The 16,532-nt window shown below is 45.7% G+C and overlaps 1 long non-coding RNA gene across 1 annotated transcript; it reads right to left on the bottom strand.

Moving 5' to 3' along the window:
- Positions 1-1,411: 1,411 nt before the first annotated feature.
- Positions 1,412-13,986, bottom strand: LOC144273125 (uncharacterized). Its single transcript, XR_013347735.1, has 3 exons — positions 13,933-13,986; positions 2,666-2,779; positions 1,412-1,558 (listed from the first exon to the last, which is right to left on the bottom strand). It is a non-coding gene; the product is annotated as an uncharacterized LOC144273125 (long non-coding RNA).
- Between the last annotated feature and the right edge of the window lie 2,546 nt (positions 13,987-16,532).

Consider the following 16,532-nt stretch of genomic DNA (forward strand, 5'->3'; position numbering starts at 1 on the left):
TTTAAAAAATATAAAAAATTGGATTTTTTTAATAAAGTGCTCTTTGAGGAAAAAACCTATCTAAAACTAGTTTTAATTAAGATACATTATAGCTCAAAAATATCTCATCATGGAATAGGGATTATAAATTCATATTCTATAGTATGAGACAATATATTCATGTAATGTTTAAGAAAAGCTTTGTGAATGAGTTCCAATAGTTCATGGATTAGGGACCCAATTTTATGGGATTCCACAGGACTCTGTATTGATTATTTAGGTTAATCTTTCTATCTACCCAATGAGACTCAGTGCTCAATCTAGAAGATACCAACAGAGATGCTTAGTTTTGCAGTTTTCAAACTGTGGATTTGTGTCTCCAGAGGTAACAGACTTGTTAACAGCAAAAATGTTTTTAAATAAATAAATAATACATAGAGATTAGAAATAACAGACCTCAACTCTATTGTCCCTCTGCAAATTTTTGTACACAGAGACAATCCCTTAGCTCTTTCTGAAAGTGCAAAGTTTCAAATAGTTGAATGAATAGAAGATTGTTGGGGACAGAATAGATCTGGACAAGGAGAAGAAGTCTGGAGATAAATGTGAGAAGCGAGGGACATATGCTTTTTTTGTTAAAATATTATGTTTGCTGTTGAAGAAAAAAATCCAGAATACTTAAAGTTGTCGTTTTAGTTAAATAAAACAATTTAAATGTCTGTCTGGTGATGTTCTCCTCATAATACAGCATGGCAAGAAAATCCTCCAAATATTAATGATTAACCTGTTGAACTGGAGATAGTTCACCTCCCAATGACTTCATAAATATCTGCTTCAATTACCTTTAGTAAATGACATAACCAAACAATCATTCATTTTCTGATATAGCTGTAAAACTAATCTGAAAAGTTTTCAAAATAAATTACTGTTTAAAAATGTATAGTGTGTACCTTCTAAAAATGAAACCTACATCTATCTCTGAGTTGTGAAGAATATGTATTAAAGTTATAACAACCAACAATAATGCACTTTTATGTAGAAAACCATGATTAAATCGAGTCTTCCATGATTAAATCAAATCCACCCTGTGAGAACCCCCACTCCTGGGCTGTTCACGCACAGCCTCTGTCATGTAAGCTGCTTGGATTGTGCAACCGAATGACACTAGCCAATATCTCTGGTCTCAGATACAACCCTAGGAACCTCCATCTTGCAGTGTCCAGTTGTGCCCGCTGGATGCTGCAAGCTTATATGAGTTCATCTATTTAACTAAGAAATTGATATGTACCAGGCTTGTTATCCCAAAGGGAGTCTCTGACATGCTTCAAACAAAGTTCACTGCTTCAGGTAGAATAAACAAACAGATTTATTAACTACAAAGATAGATTTTAAGTGATTATAAGTCAAAGCACAAGAAGTCGGATTTGGTCAAATGAAATAAAAGCAAAACACATTCTAAGCTGATCTTAACACTTTCAGTGCCCTTACAAACTTAGATGCTTCTCACCACAGGCTGTCTCCTTGCCCTTCAGCCAGGCTCTCCCCTTTGATCAGCTCTTCAGTCGCTTGGTGGTGGTGTCTGTAGATGGAGGTGGAAGAGAGAGGAAGAACATGGCAAACGTCTCTCCCTTTTATCATGTTCTGTCTTCCCTCTTGGCTTTGCCTCCCCCCTTCGGGGTCAGGTGAGCATTACCTCATCGCAGTCCCAAACTGGCCAAGGGAAGGGGGGTGACTCACTCCAGAGTCCAACAGATCCTTTGTGGCTGCCTAGGCCAGTGTCCTTTGTTCCTGTGAGGCTGGGCTGGATTTGTCCCATATGTGCCCCAATGAGGTGTGAACTGTCCCTCTGTTCCCGGAGAGTTTTGCCTGGGCTTGTTTTAAGCCATGAGGACACATTTTCAACCTCATAACTTATATACATAAAATTACAACCTATAACAATAACTATAACATTACTATGCTCAGGGCATCATGAGCCTTCCGAAGACACCCAACATGACAAACTTTGCATTGGATACCACACAATCATTTTATAAGGATGAACATGGGGTGCAGGGTGTTCCCACGAGGTACAGAAAGTCACAGGAGCCCTCGGTCCCTAACTGGGGTCCCAGTGTCTACATTGCATTATTCAGGCCCAAATCCAACCACCTATATCCCAGATTTCCTAGCGCCCTCCCAAAATGTGGCTGCTCTAGCCCTTTGTTCATGGTGTAGTTGGAAAAACTTGACTGTTCACCAAACTTGACTGTCCAGACAATTAAGAAAGTTGGCCCATGGGACTATGGAATATTTTTGGTGAGCTCCCAAAGCACGAGTCTGGTTAGGGTATATCTACACTGGAAAGCAATAGGCCTTGAACCCTGGGTCCCAGTTTGATGCAAGCTCAGACTCTCTACCCCCTTGTGGTCCTGGGACCCTGGGTCCAAGCCCTGGATTAGTAGGATTTGTGTGTAGATGGAAGGCTGGTTAGGCTTCAACCTGAGTTTGTACCCTGGGCTTATATTGCAGTGTAGATATACCCTCATGGGGCTAGGCAGCAATAGACTTAGCAACAAGTTGCTCAGACAAAGGATGGAACAGGAAGCTTTATGCCTGGTGGTGTCCAATCAGCAGCCTGCTTTTAGCCATCTGACCTTGCTGCATTAGCAAGTGTAATTTCTGGTATTAGCAGCAGTTCCCTCACCAGTCCTTGCAGCTTGGGGGTGCTCAGGACAAGGCTCCCACTTGGCAGCATGTGCTTTGAGGCCTGACAGCCTCACTGTAGACAGCTCCATGGAGACTTCTGCTCAACGTGCATCTGCAATTAAAAAAAAAAGTTAGGAATCCTAAGGAACGAGATGGAGAATAACAGAGAGACTATTAACATAGCCCTATATAAATCAATGGTATGGCCTCATCCAGATACTGGATGCAGCACTAGTCCCCCCCTCCCAAAATGGATATTGTAGAATTAGAGGGGTTTGGAGAAGAGTGAGGAGAATGACCAAGGGGCTGGAAAAACTCTCCTGTGAAGAGAGATTGAAAAAGTATTGTTGCCTTAGAACGGAGACAAATCAGAGAGGTCATGATAAAAGTATGTAAAATACTGAATTGTCTAGAGATGGTAGATTGGAAACATCTGTTCTCCCTGACTCACAACACAGGAACAAGGGGACTGTCACTGAAACTACAAGGTAGAAAAATGCAAATTCAATAAAAGGAAATGCTTTCCCCCACAATATGTGATTGGATTGTGGGACTCACTGCCACAGGAAGTCATTGAGGCCAAAAATTCCACAAGTTTCAAAAAGGGATTGGGCATTTATATGGATAATAAGGCTGTCCAGAATTGTAATAGTTAATTCTAACAGAGTCATAGAAGGGATATTAAATCTCCTGCTTCAGGAGACGGGGGATGGGGGGCAGATCATCCCATATCTTCCACTGCAGGTTTCCTTCACCTACCTCTGATGCTGGCCACTGACAGACAGGATTCTAGATTAGACAGGGCTTGGTTCTGATCCAGGCTGACAATTCCTATGTTCCTAAACAACATGCTTAAGAAAGAGAATTGCACTAGTTCATAGCCATGGGCATGCCGAAGGACTAGGGGAAAGCTGTAGCAGCTATCAAACATGGGCACAAGGTAATACAAAGAATTCAGAAAAAGAATCTGATGATCAAGTTGGTCAAATAACATGTGGGGAGAAACCTGACCTTACTGTAGCTCTAGTCCAAGGAATACAACAGTGACACAGGACATGGGGTAAAACAGCTGTGAGCAGAACTCTCTTGAGGATTTGAAAATGTTCAATTAGCTTTATTTGGAGCATTTTTCATTTGCACTCAGCTCTGCCCTTCCCAGATCCAAGTGAACGCCCTTGTGAATTCCAAAAAACAGGATTTGATTTGAAAGATTCAGGCTCGAGAGGCTCAGACAAGGGTCCCACAGAACTCTCCAAACTGAATGGAACCTCTAAGCTCCTGGAGACTTGCCTAGCTAGTCTAGCCACCTGAATGACGTTCCCCAGGATCCAAGACTTCTCAGGCGACCGTGGTCATTTAAGTGGTGGAGAAGTGCTATACTGTGCACAGTGCATGGCCCATGGATCACTGATAGATCACAGCCCATTACAGGGGGCCATTGGGTGTCACACTGATCTAATCTGAGATGGGTCAGAATCAAGACGCTGGATCTGAACTCCTCTGGGGATGATCAGAGCTGAACATAATGGCCCCATCCCATCTTTACCTCTGCTGCCTGCGGATCTTAAAGAAGGAGACTGCAATCGGTGTCAAGTACACCTCTCTCTCTGCAGTCACATATTCCAGGGAGGGCACAATTTTTCCACCAGCAATCCCAGGTAGCTATAGTGGGTGAGATACCTTCCACTGCAACCCTCAGTTAAGTGGTGACACCAGGCAAATGGTGGGGAAGTGAAGGCTTCCCTGAATAGTGGTTTGAGACACCATTGCTTCACTGCTGCAGTATTTGAAGGATCTCAGATTTCATTGCTATAGAACCATTTAGGGAGCTGGACCTCTGCAAATGCCCTTCCTGAGTATTTGCTATCAACAGACACCTTTCCAGCCAGGCAGATGTACAGGCAGAGCCATTCCAGCAGTGCATCAGAGTCACCTAGTGATCACTCATGGTACTGCAAAGCGTCTGTCTGCATGCACAGCCTTAGGTATGTATAAAGAGAGATCAAATAATTTGCTTTTGCTATTTAAATTAGGGATGGGAGAATGGCATTTCATGAAAGGAAAAGTCTGTTTGTTCTATTTCAGACAACATTCAAATAAAACCAGCAACTTCAGAGGCAAGATACAACTGAAAAGTTTTTCACGGATGTAAAATTAAAGAGAAGGGGAATCAAGATACTACGTTACTTGTTAGTTATGAGTAGAATGCATCAGAATGTCACTCCATAGGGAGAAACACCATCAGTAGCATGTGACCTGTTTTCAGACAAACACCTGACATTAAGGCCCTCTCCAGCTATTCAGGCATGAACACATTCTTCCTCAGAGAAAATGAAGACTTTCTGGATAGAAGTCAGTGTTTGGTACTGCAGGCACAGCATGCTGAAGAACCAGAGAGGGCAGTGCAGAATGGGGAAGAAAATTGGCAGCATCTGACCTCCAGAAGAAGAAAGAGGAGAACCCATGTACAAATCCTACTAATCCAGGGCTTGGACCCAGGGTCCCAGGACCACAAGGGGGTAGAGAGTCTGAGCCATGTACCCCCAATGCAGACAGAGGCAAGAAACTGTTTTCAGGCTGGGTGGGTTCCAAAAAGGATGGAGCTAGGCTGTTCTCAGTGGTGGCAGATGACAGAAGAAGGAGCAATGGTCTCAAGTTGTAGTGTGGGACGTCTAGGTTGGATATTAGGAAAAACTATTTCACTAGGAGGGTGGTGAAGCACTGGAATGGGTTACCTAGGGAGGTGGTGGAATCTCCATCCTTAGAGGTTTTTAAGGCCTGGCTTGCCAAAGCCCTGGCTGGGATGATTTAGTTAGGGTTGGTCCTGCTTTGAGCAGGGGTTGGACTAGATGACCCCCTGAGGTCTCTTCCAGCCCTAACCTTCTATGATTCTATAGTCTAGCTCATCATGATTTTTGTGTTTCTTTTTATATCATTTTCATAGACTCATAGATTCCAAGGCCAGAAGGGACCACTGTGACCATCTCATCTGATCTTCTGTATAGCACAGACCAGAGAACTTCCCCACAATAATGCCTAGAGCAGATCTTTTAAAAAAACATCCCATCTTGATTTAAAAATGGTCAGTGATGGAGAATCCACCACAACCCTTCCTAAGTTGTTTCATTGGTTAATTACTCTCACTGTTAAAAATGTACACCTTAATTCCAGTCTGAATTTGTCTAACTTGAACTTCCAACCATTGGATCATATTAGATCTTCTCTGCTAGATTGCAGAGCCCATTATTAATATTTGTTCCCCATGTAGGTACTTACAGATTGTAATCAAGTCACCTGTTAACCTTCTCTTTGTTAAGCTAAATAGATTGAGCTCCTTGAGTCTATCACTATAAGGAATGCTTTCCAATCCTTTACTCATTCTCATGGCTCTTCTCTGAATCCTTGCCAATTTATCAACATCTTTCTTGAATTGTGCACAATATTCCAACAGCGGTTGTACCAGTGCCAAATACAGATGTAAAATAACATCTTCTCTATTCCTACTTGAGATTTCCCTGCTAATGCATCCAAGGCTTGCATTAACCTCTTTGGCCACAGCATCACACCAGGCACTCATGTTCAGCTGATCATCCACCATGTACCCCAAATCCTTTCCAGAGTCACTGCTTCTGAGGACTGAGTTTGAAACCTATTTGGGCACTGTGGGGTGGAATTTTCTGAAGGTTTGTTTGTGGCATTTCTGTTGGAACATGAAATTTATCACCCATGCATTCTGTGGTCTGGGTAAAGATTGCGCATTCCGAAAAGCGTTGTGGATCAGTGGTTGTGCTGTGTGTTTGTGACCAGGGACATCTTGATGCCAACTGGCAGAGGGCACCGGTGTGCATATGGGTTACAGGAATCCCCTGGATCTGGTATTTACATGCTAGTTCACCCAAGAGTGCCATGTGGCAGCTCTAATGAAAGCCTGTGTTATACAGGCCATCAGTATCAATGTGAAATGCATGTACAGTTGTTGTGTACGGAGTTATGTACACACACTGAAAATTGTGCCCTTAAGGTCTTTGTCTAGGGATTGATCACCAGGAAAAGTGAAAAGGAGGTTTTTCTCTAGGCAAGAGATGTTTATCCCTCTGTCCATTTACAAGTAAACTGAATATTGTCTGGTTCATAATGGGCAGCTGTTAGCATTCTAAGTCAGCATTAAAGAATAGCTGGCAGTGACTTCAAAAGGAAACTAACAGGGAGAGGTAAAAGGTGGGGGCAGGGACCCTATCTTGATGTGACCCTCAAAGGTTTGCTGTTTGGGGGGCAATGAGGACAGCTTGGCATCCTTCATCTAGGCCTGGTCTACACTACACTGTTAGGTTGACACAAGGCAGTTTACATAAACCTAGCTGTGGATGTGCCTTCACTTCAATCTGGGTCCTGCTGATGTAAGTGATACACCAATTTAATAACAATACCTCCCTGAGCAGTATAGAGTCAGGGTCGATGTAGTTAGGTTGACACAGGGAGAGTGTAGAAACTGCATTACTTATGTCAACCATTGCTGGCCTCCAGCAGCTGTCCCACAATGACCACTCTGGTCCCTGTTGTGAACTCAGCTGCCCACAGGTCATGGAAGCTCCCCCTCCCCTTTAAAACCCCACAAAGTTTTGAAATTCCTTTCCCTGGTTGCCCAGCTTGCGAGCACAACTGACAACTCTCCTTTGCTGAGTGCAGCAGCCCAGCTGACCATGCCAGCTACATGCTTCAGACGTGCTCCTGCCTGAAGTAGACAGGAGGCGCCGACTCCTGTCACCTGCCACAGATCAGCTGTTTCACAGCGTCAGGAGGTGCTGGGGGATGGGGAGGAGCGAGGGTGCAGCATGCTCGCGGGAGGGGACAGAACGAGGCAGGGAAGAGGTGGGGCGGGGATGGGAAGAGGCAGGGAAGAGGCAGGGCAGGGATGGAGTGGGGGTGGGAAGAAGCAGGGTGGGGGTGGGACCTTAGGGGAAGGGGTGAAGTGGGGGTGGGAGCAAGGCCTGGGTGGAACCAGGGGGAGCACCCCCCGGCAGATTATAAACTCAGTGCCTATGGGTACTGGATCTCCTGGGCCTGTGAGGAGGAGCAGCTGGGCAGGCACAGCTCTGAATCAGCCATAGAAATGTGGACCTTATGGGCAGATTGCTCAAGAGATGCTGGTGAAGGGCTATGACAAGGACCAGCAGCAGTGCTGCGTGAAAGCCAAGGAGCTGCAACAGCATACCAGAAAGCCAGCAAGGCCAACAATCAACGTGGTGCCAAGCCACAGACCTGTCACTTTTACAAAGAGCTGCATGCCATCCGCGGTGGAGACCCCACCACCTCTTCCAAGAGCACCAGGGATACTTTCAAGAAGCCTGAGTCACATGCCCCTGCTGTGAACCGTCAGGAGGAGGAGGGGCATAGGGGACAGGTGACAGGGGGATCCTGCTGCATAGCAAGCCCAGACCTGTTTTTGACTGCACTGCAGTCCAGCCAGTCCCAACAGTCCAGCAAGGGTGAGCCTGATGCAGGGGAAGAAACCTTTGGCAATTGTGCAGTTTGCTTTGAAATTACAGGGATGATACGCCCAAAGTAACAGGACACATCATTTGATTTATTCATTTTTACTTGTGCTAGAAGAAGTAGTGGAACAACCAAGAGAGGTAGAGTTGCTATCTGCTTTTCATTCCCCTCTAGAGTTAGGCAGTGGGGGCCACATGGAGTAGTTTGTTTATGTGCACCGGGATGTCCTGTGAATCCTGTGTAGTGATCTCAATGAAACTCTCACGAAGTACTCTGCAATCTTCTGCCAAAGGTTTCTTGGGAGGGCTGTCTTATTTCTTCTGCTATGGTAGGACACTTTCCCATGCCACTCAATGATTATTTCAGCAGGTACCAATACAGTACATTGGTTAGCAGCATATGGGTTTGGGTGGCATTGGAATGCCAGCAGCAGCAGCAACAGGCTCTTTCTGCCTCTGTTATACTCAGAAGTGAGATATCAGCTAAAATCAGCACCACCTGTGGAAAACGGTGCCAGTATTCAGTTCCATTGCCCTATACAACTAGAATCATTGAGCTCCAATCTTGTAAGTAAACCACGCCAGCAACCCTTCAAATGACCAAAGGTGCATTCAATTCAACCCATTCACAGTGCTTGTGCAGAGGCTGCAGGTTTCAGGGAGCTGATCCACAACAGGTACAGACAAAATTTCCTCAAGCTCAGGGCAGGTGGGGTTGGGAGGGCCTCAGAAACCTGGATGCCCTGGGGAGCACCACAGTGATAACTGTCAATTTGTTTTGTTTGCATCCCTAGATTTGTTATGTTTGCATCGCTGTTTGCTTATCTTGGGTGACCACAGTTGGTGACACAAGGTAGTGTTTTTCTGTGTTAATATGATACAGTTACAGGACCACTCTAGACATATATATATCAAGTAGGGCCAAGGTAATATACTGAGTAATAAGTGGTACAATAATGCTGACTGCACTTAATTTTTTAAATAGGAACAAGCAAAGTGCCAGACTGGATCAGACTCACTGTCCATCTAGCTCAGTGTCCTATCTCTGACAGCAGCCAGCACCATCTGCTTCAGAGGAAGGTGCAGGTACCTGGCAATAGGCAGGTATGAGCTAATATGCCCCACATTAGGTCTCCCTTGTAGTTAGTATTTGTCATAAGCCTTGAACTATGAGCTTTAATATCCCTTCCACAATGTTAGTTAGTAATAACTATTCTGATTGGATATTCTTGGTATCCATATAAATATCCACTTCTTCGTTTTTTAAAGCCAACTCAGCATGGCTTTCCCTGAGTGAAGATCAGAAACGGCTGCCTTCTCTGTGTTAGATCAGTATAAATCTGGGCTTTCTCTCTTTGGGCCCAGTAGTTTGTGTCCCTTATCCCACTCGATGGGGTAACTGGAGGGCCTGGAACATCAGACTGCTATCTATGTTCACAACATACCCACTGGGACTTCAGATAAAAACATAGGTACTCTTGTGGGAAGACTGCAACATAACACTGTTATTTCTTAGAATTCAAAACAATAATACACACAAGAACTCAAAAACAGATTGGGAGACAAAGCAGGCTTCTCTCTAAAACAAAGATGCACAATATATCCCACCTTACTCTAGGCTGGCTGGCTGCAGACTGATTGCTGCTAAGTCCAGATCACACACAGAACCCCTAGCCTGCAAGCAGGACCCAGAAACTTCCGTGAGCATTTAAAGGGACAGCTTACAATTTCAATACACCACACAGACTTGGTACCAAGACAACAAACTCCACAAAAAACTTTGCCTGCAGAAGAAGTTCCAGAACATGTGAGCTGATTTCACTGAAATGTGTTGAGTTCTGGAACAAGTTACACACCATTTAGCTTGTGATCCTTGGGATTTGTCAGGATAAAGCTACCACAAGCTAAAGAGAGAGTCTAGAGATTCGTTGGTTGTTTCTTCAATTCTGCACTGAAGGATTTCTGAAGTGTTGCTGACACATTTATTGTTCACTTTAGTAGGTGTTGATCGGTTGATACTGGCCATTAAAATACTAGGTTATGAAATTTCGGGCCAGATCCTGGGGCCTCCACTCTGTCTGCTTAAGCTGAACTGGCAGGAACAAAGCTGGTTTAAGCAGCCAGGTGGGGATTTCTCTGATGTAAGGGGAATTCCTACGTGACATAGAGACAACGTAGGGCATAAACTGATCGCTATAGGAGTTGGAAACAGAATCTCACACTTATGCACTGTATTTCAAGAAAACGAGGGCATGAGATTTTCCCCCTTTCCCCTTACCCCTAAAGCATGAGTATCTCCTGTTGAAGGCAGGAATTTGGACTTGATCCAGTATGGCAAATGGCCAGGAACCGACCCATCTCAGGTATCTGCTACCCGCATACTACATTTCACCTCTAATCTTAGTTAGAAGAAAATTAGTGGGAGGGTTCAGGAAACCGTGATTGCAGTTTTATTGGCCCTTCATGCCAAAGGCAGAATCTGTCAGGTTGCCAAGAAGCAGCAAGAGACTTTTCTACAAGGATTCCAAAATGTGCTCTCCTCGCCACATCAGCCCCTCCGCACACTGCAGCAGAAAGCGACGTGCCAAATTCAGAGCTAGATCATGGTATGTTAGCCCGCCAAACTGCACAGCGTCCCCTGGCTGCAGGTTACTCATGGAGGAAGATGTTTGTTGATTGTGAGAGCAAATTAATCATGCAGCTGCTAGCAAAGGAAATATCCCCTGTGGGTACTGGATGAGGGAAGGGCATACTTCTAATAGGAAGAATGGAGCTGGGAGCCTTTCCTCTAACTGAGGAGGAGCCAGCCCCACCTGCAGCACCTGTGCTCTGCAGAGCATGAGGACTGCACCCTGTTATCCTCCCCAGGGGCAGTAGCCACCCCAAAAGTTGTGGGCAAGGATAGGGAGGAGGCAGGATTGTGGTTCCCACCCCACCTTTTCCCTCCCCTCCCCTCCCCAGACACAGCACAGCTGACTGGTCCAAGAGGGGAGTGCATGGTGCACTCCAGTACAGGGTGTGGCAGTAGGTGTGCGCCCCAATGCAGAGAGCTCATGAGACACAATGCTCCCAAGCGCTTTGGCTGGGCTGGTGCCCCGCAGAGAGCCCCTGTGTATCCTGTGTAAACTGGAGGGCACCTTAAACTCCTGCCACTCCTCAACATGTAGCCTCATGGATGGCCCTGAGCTGCAAACGGCAAGGCACAGTGATGCATGGGAAGACAATCAGTTTCCGTCGCGTTAGGGTGCCGGCTTCCCCTCAGCACCGCGTCGCAGCAGCGCAGAAATGTGCACGCCAGCTCTGAGCTGCCACTTGCAGAACTCTGTGCATCACTGCCAGTTGCACACGCTGCACTCGGCTGAGTGACTCGACTCCAGCCCAGTGCCAGCTACACAGTCACTGGTATATTAGTAACCTTGGGGAGTGGTTTGGGGATAGTCTGACGCTGAATCCAGAGTGGCTGTCATTTGGTCACTGGATGCTGCTCCCCTTTCCTGCAACTCTCCTGGCCCTGGGGCTCATGGCTCCATTTCCCTAAGGAGCTTCGCAGAATGTATTAAGTCTCAGTTTGCAAGTCCCATCAATCCTTAGCCCCATTTGCATATTTTGCCATGTTTTTTAAGATGGGAAAGCCCTTATGTAAGTGCCAAGGACACCCCACCCAGCCCAGCCCAAGCACTCTTAAAATTCCGGACGTGGAGCTAACTCTCTATCATGGACGCGTCCCCACCAGAGCAGCTCCTTTGGAGGTAGCATGGGAAGAGCTTCGAGCAGGAGCGTTCAGTGCAGTCTAGTGATGACAGGCTCTCAGCCCTCCAGCCAAGGCCTTCTGATTATTTCTCCCCTTTTGGGAGTTCCAAGGGAAACAAACAATCTAAGGGCAGCAAAAGAAATTAACCAAACGGGCAAAACCTGTAGGCAGTTCCAGCCAGGTCCTTGGCCTCTCTCCAACGTTCGCTGAGGTCTCCAGCATAAGCTACAGCACACAGTCCTTTCCCACCTTTTTAATAAAGGTGACCTGGGCTCCCTTTCTGTAAGGGCAGAGGCTCTGCTAACTTCCAGGCCTCTTCCTGGGAGCTGGGAAGCTCAACTGCCTGCTCCCCTCCCTGGATTGTCCATTTCTTTCTTTCTTTCTTTCTTTCTTTCTTTCTTTCTTTCTTTCTTTCTTTCTTTCTTTCTTTCTTTCTTTCTTTCTGTCGTTTGATGGCACAGCAGCCTCAACACATGAGGCTATGACCTCCACCTACCCCTGTTTTGACATAAGCAAAAACTAAATCCTCTCACCCAGTCCTGTCTCTTTAAAAAAGCAAAGTAGTGCTTTTTCAATGCTACCCCGCCGTCTCGGTACTCTCCCCAGCCCCTTCAGATTGTTCTTTCACCTTGAGACATCTCAGTTCTTCATCAAGAATCTCTCCTTCTGTGCCATTCTCCCTGCTTTGCCACAGCAGATGCTCACCTGTTTCTTTAACTTTCCATGTGTCACACAACCCAGCTGGGTGCATGTTTAGCAAATGTAAATCACCATTCAGGTCACAGTGACCTGCTAGCACTCTAAAGATAGTTACTTTGCTTCTTCAATCATAGCTATTAACCAAACCATTATGCTAAAGTTGAGGACATACGTCATAGAATGTCCACCCTTTTTTCTCTTTGCTCCGTAGTTCGTGCCATTCCTTCTTAAGTTCTCTCCTAACCAAACTTTTGATTAATGGGATCTTTATATCAACCTCCTCGTTTTTAAGACATTTTGGGCTGCTTTAGATACCATTTCATTGCCTGGTCTCCAACACATGCCGAAATCCACACTACTGCTATATGTATACTTAATTGGACCCTCTCCATATTTAAGAACAATATTTCATTGATTAAGTCACTCCTAATTTCCCAGACTCCCTTTCTGATTATGATTTATGATTGGGCGTGCACCCCTTATCCAGGTCAGTGCCAACAATATGCCCATCAATTTGGCTGTCACAATGGCCACAAAACTGAATAGTCCGAGATTTCTTAATTCAGGGATACAAAAGGCCATTCTCACTCCACCCTTATTGTCATCTCTAGAGCCGTCAGTATAGATCTGGCAATGCTGACCCCATTTGCCATGTATAAACTCATAAATCTTAAGTATCATATTTGACAGTCCTGCTCTTCCATTTTTTGTTATTGTATAATTCCAAATCCACAACTGGAGAGACAACCGTCCAGCTGTCGTTTGATTTCCCATGACTACAGATTTTCATTTCTTCCAGTCCTTCCTTTTCACCCAGGCTTGTTACCCACCTTTTGATGCCGTTAGCATGTGGGAGTTTGTGGCACCCAGTTACATCTTGTCCACTTAATCCCCTCCACCCTCGTATATTTGTGTAGTACTCTGATCTCCACTGTCTCCACTAACCTTAGCCCAAAAGGTTCAATCTAACAATTTCATCCTTCAGTTTATAAGCATTTCTCTGGTTGCTTCCTGCAGCACACACAAGTGTCGTAATGCTCGGACCACATGTGATTGGCAGAGCTTGGGCTTGGGTTGGCTCTAATTTTTTAGTGTTGATTTAGAAGCTGAATTAAAGGCTTGGCATCCACAATCTATCACTAGTCTAATTAGTGCCCTATACAGCATCAGCAAGATATTCTCATCTACACCCCAGTTGTTCCCAGGAATACTTTAAAGCAGATTCATCCTATTTTTCCCTTTAGTCTTGATATTATCTATATGACCCTTCCAAGTTAGTTTGTTATCAAACACAACTCCTAAGAAGGCAACATTTTGAACTACCTGAATTGTTTCTGGAAAAAGTTCCCTTCTTGCCCACGCTTCCGTTTGGTGACGATCATTCCCTTTGCTTTAGCAAGTGACAACTTAAATCCCCAGGAATTGCCCTGAGCGCCTCATTGGTTCTTTCCATAGCTATCTTAAGTCCTCTAAGTTTGGCCCGTACAGTCATCTGCAAATAGAGTAATATGTATTCCTGCCTGTGTGCTCTCTCATTATAAGCATAATGTTAGACATGGTAGGGCTGATAAGACTCCCCATTAGCAAGTTTATAAATATTCGACAGTGCCAACACCACCCTGACTTGTACGGTTCTATCGCTTAAGAAGTCGCTTATCCAGCAGAACATGCTTATTATTATTCCAACTGTGGCCAGTTTATACGGCAAGCCTTCCCTCTACAGCATGTCATACAATGTCCAAAGAGACAGCTCTCATAAACTCTCTGTTCCTCATGCTTTTTTGTATTTCTGTTTCTAATTTTACAATATGAGCCTCTGTGCAGCTTCCTTTCCTGAATCTACTTTGTTCACTCTTTATAATTTCATTTTTTCCAGGTAGGCTACTAATCTCTCATGTGTCATTCTTTCAATACTTGTGCCCACACATGATGGGAGGACGCTAGGTCAATGTACATCAGGTCTTGTGAGTAATTTGCCAGATTTCCCTATCAGTATAATCGCCACTGGCTTCCATTCTGCTGGTGGTTTTCCTTTTCTTTGTGTATTATTCTGTCATTTCAATAAAACTCTTAAACTTCCTTCCGGTAGGGGCTTGTGCAGGTGCAGTGCACCAGTAACAGGGCCCTCCATAGTGCACATCTCTGGGCAATTGCTGCACCCTGCAGGTGCTCAGGGTCAATTGACCTCCAGCCTTGTGCTTTACCAGAGCGCCAGAGACAGGCTCTAATCTCTTAGCAATCCAGCCATGACCGCGTCTTGTTGCTTAAACCTCAGCTTCCCCAGCTGCAAATTTACATCCTCAGCATTGACTCAGCTAATGTAGCTGTCATTTAGGCATTAGTGATCTGCCAGAAATAGCACTTGAGACATCAGCCATTAAGGACTGGAGTCTGATGGCTTCCAACAGGAGAAATTGGTCCCAGAGCGTCCAGTGGATGGACGGTGTGCTCTCACCCATGCTCACCTTCAGAGCTCCTGGGTGTTGCCAACGCATCTCTAAATACACTTGCCCAGGTACTTCCTGACATCATACTGGGGTGGTCTGGCTGAGATCCTGCTCAGCTCCCTGGGGCCAAGGGAAGAGGTGAATCAAAGTGGCCACAACCTCAGGTGCACTCAGGGATTGGAGAGGGAGCCAAGAATCCCCGAGCATGGGCACACTGGTGGGAAGGAGACATGGCCAGGTGCTTCCAGACTGCCCTGTGATGAGGGCTCCGTTTTGGTAAGTGAGGAGTCCAGGAGAGTATTTTCCCTTAGATGCTGAGTTCTATGCTGTGCAGGAGCAGGGAGAGCGGGGAGCCCAGGGGATGTGCTGGCAGAGAATCCCTGAAACTGGTGTGAGCATCCTCTGGATAAAAAGGACCTGCGAAGTTCAGGGCATAGACATTGTAAGCTGCTTAAGAGGCCAACTCAGGAGCAGACTACAGAGGTTTAACGACTGCACAAATACTCACAGTCTAAATCAAACTCAGTCCCTCCTGCTCCCAGCAGCTGAGTCCAGAGCTGGGGGTCCATGCTGTGCTGGCAAGGACTGAGGACAACATGGACACCCAGAGAAAAGCAGAGGATGCAAGAACATGATCTGTGCTAGGGCCAAACTCTGCCTCATGCCCACCCTGGGCAGCCTGAGCAAAGGCCTGATGTGTTTCATCCACTGCCCTGTGAGAGCATCCCCCTCTGATGGCTTTAATGCTGACTCTGGGAGAAACCTGCCAGCAACTCTTCCTTACCCTTCAGGCACCAGGCCTGGAGGGGCGGGCTCTCAAATCCCACATAGCATTCACTGCACCATAAGTCCCATGGGACTTGGAGACAACTGACATGTGGCCTTAAAATGGGACATGTTCCACTCTGACAGCGCCATGTTGCAGTGGTTCTCACCCTGTGGTCAGTGGCCACTGGTACTCTGCAGAGCTGCCAAAGGGCTGACAAATCATGTCATCTTGGCTCTTACTCCTTGCTTCCAGCTTCTCCATGTAAAGGAGAACATGGAGGCCTGTTAAAACAACTGGAACCAAGGAAGGGGAGAGAGCAAACCGTCTCATCAGAGGAGGATTAGGGGGGAAAGGAAGTGCTCTTAAAGATCAGGACCAACTCTAGAACTGTAAAATAACTAAATTCTTTCCTGATCTGAGAGGGTGCTATTAGCAGCTATAAACAGAGCCTCTAATGACAGCCAGCACCCTGGTCACTTAGAACACACGGAACACTGGGTGTAGTTAGAATAGGAGGGAATTAGGCAGTCTGATTGAGTTTGAAAGGTTAGAGGGGATCCTTTGCACCTGTGGCGGTATGAGGAGAGATTAAAAGGACTGGGACTGTTCAGCTTGGAAAAGAGATGACTAAGGAGGGATACGACAGAGGTCTATAAAATCATGACTGGTGTGGAGAAAGTGAATAACGAAGTGTTATTTACTCCTTC

Source organism: Eretmochelys imbricata, chromosome 13, assembly GCF_965152235.1.
Source record: "Eretmochelys imbricata isolate rEreImb1 chromosome 13, rEreImb1.hap1, whole genome shotgun sequence".
Taxonomy (NCBI): Eukaryota; Metazoa; Chordata; order Testudines; family Cheloniidae; genus Eretmochelys; species Eretmochelys imbricata.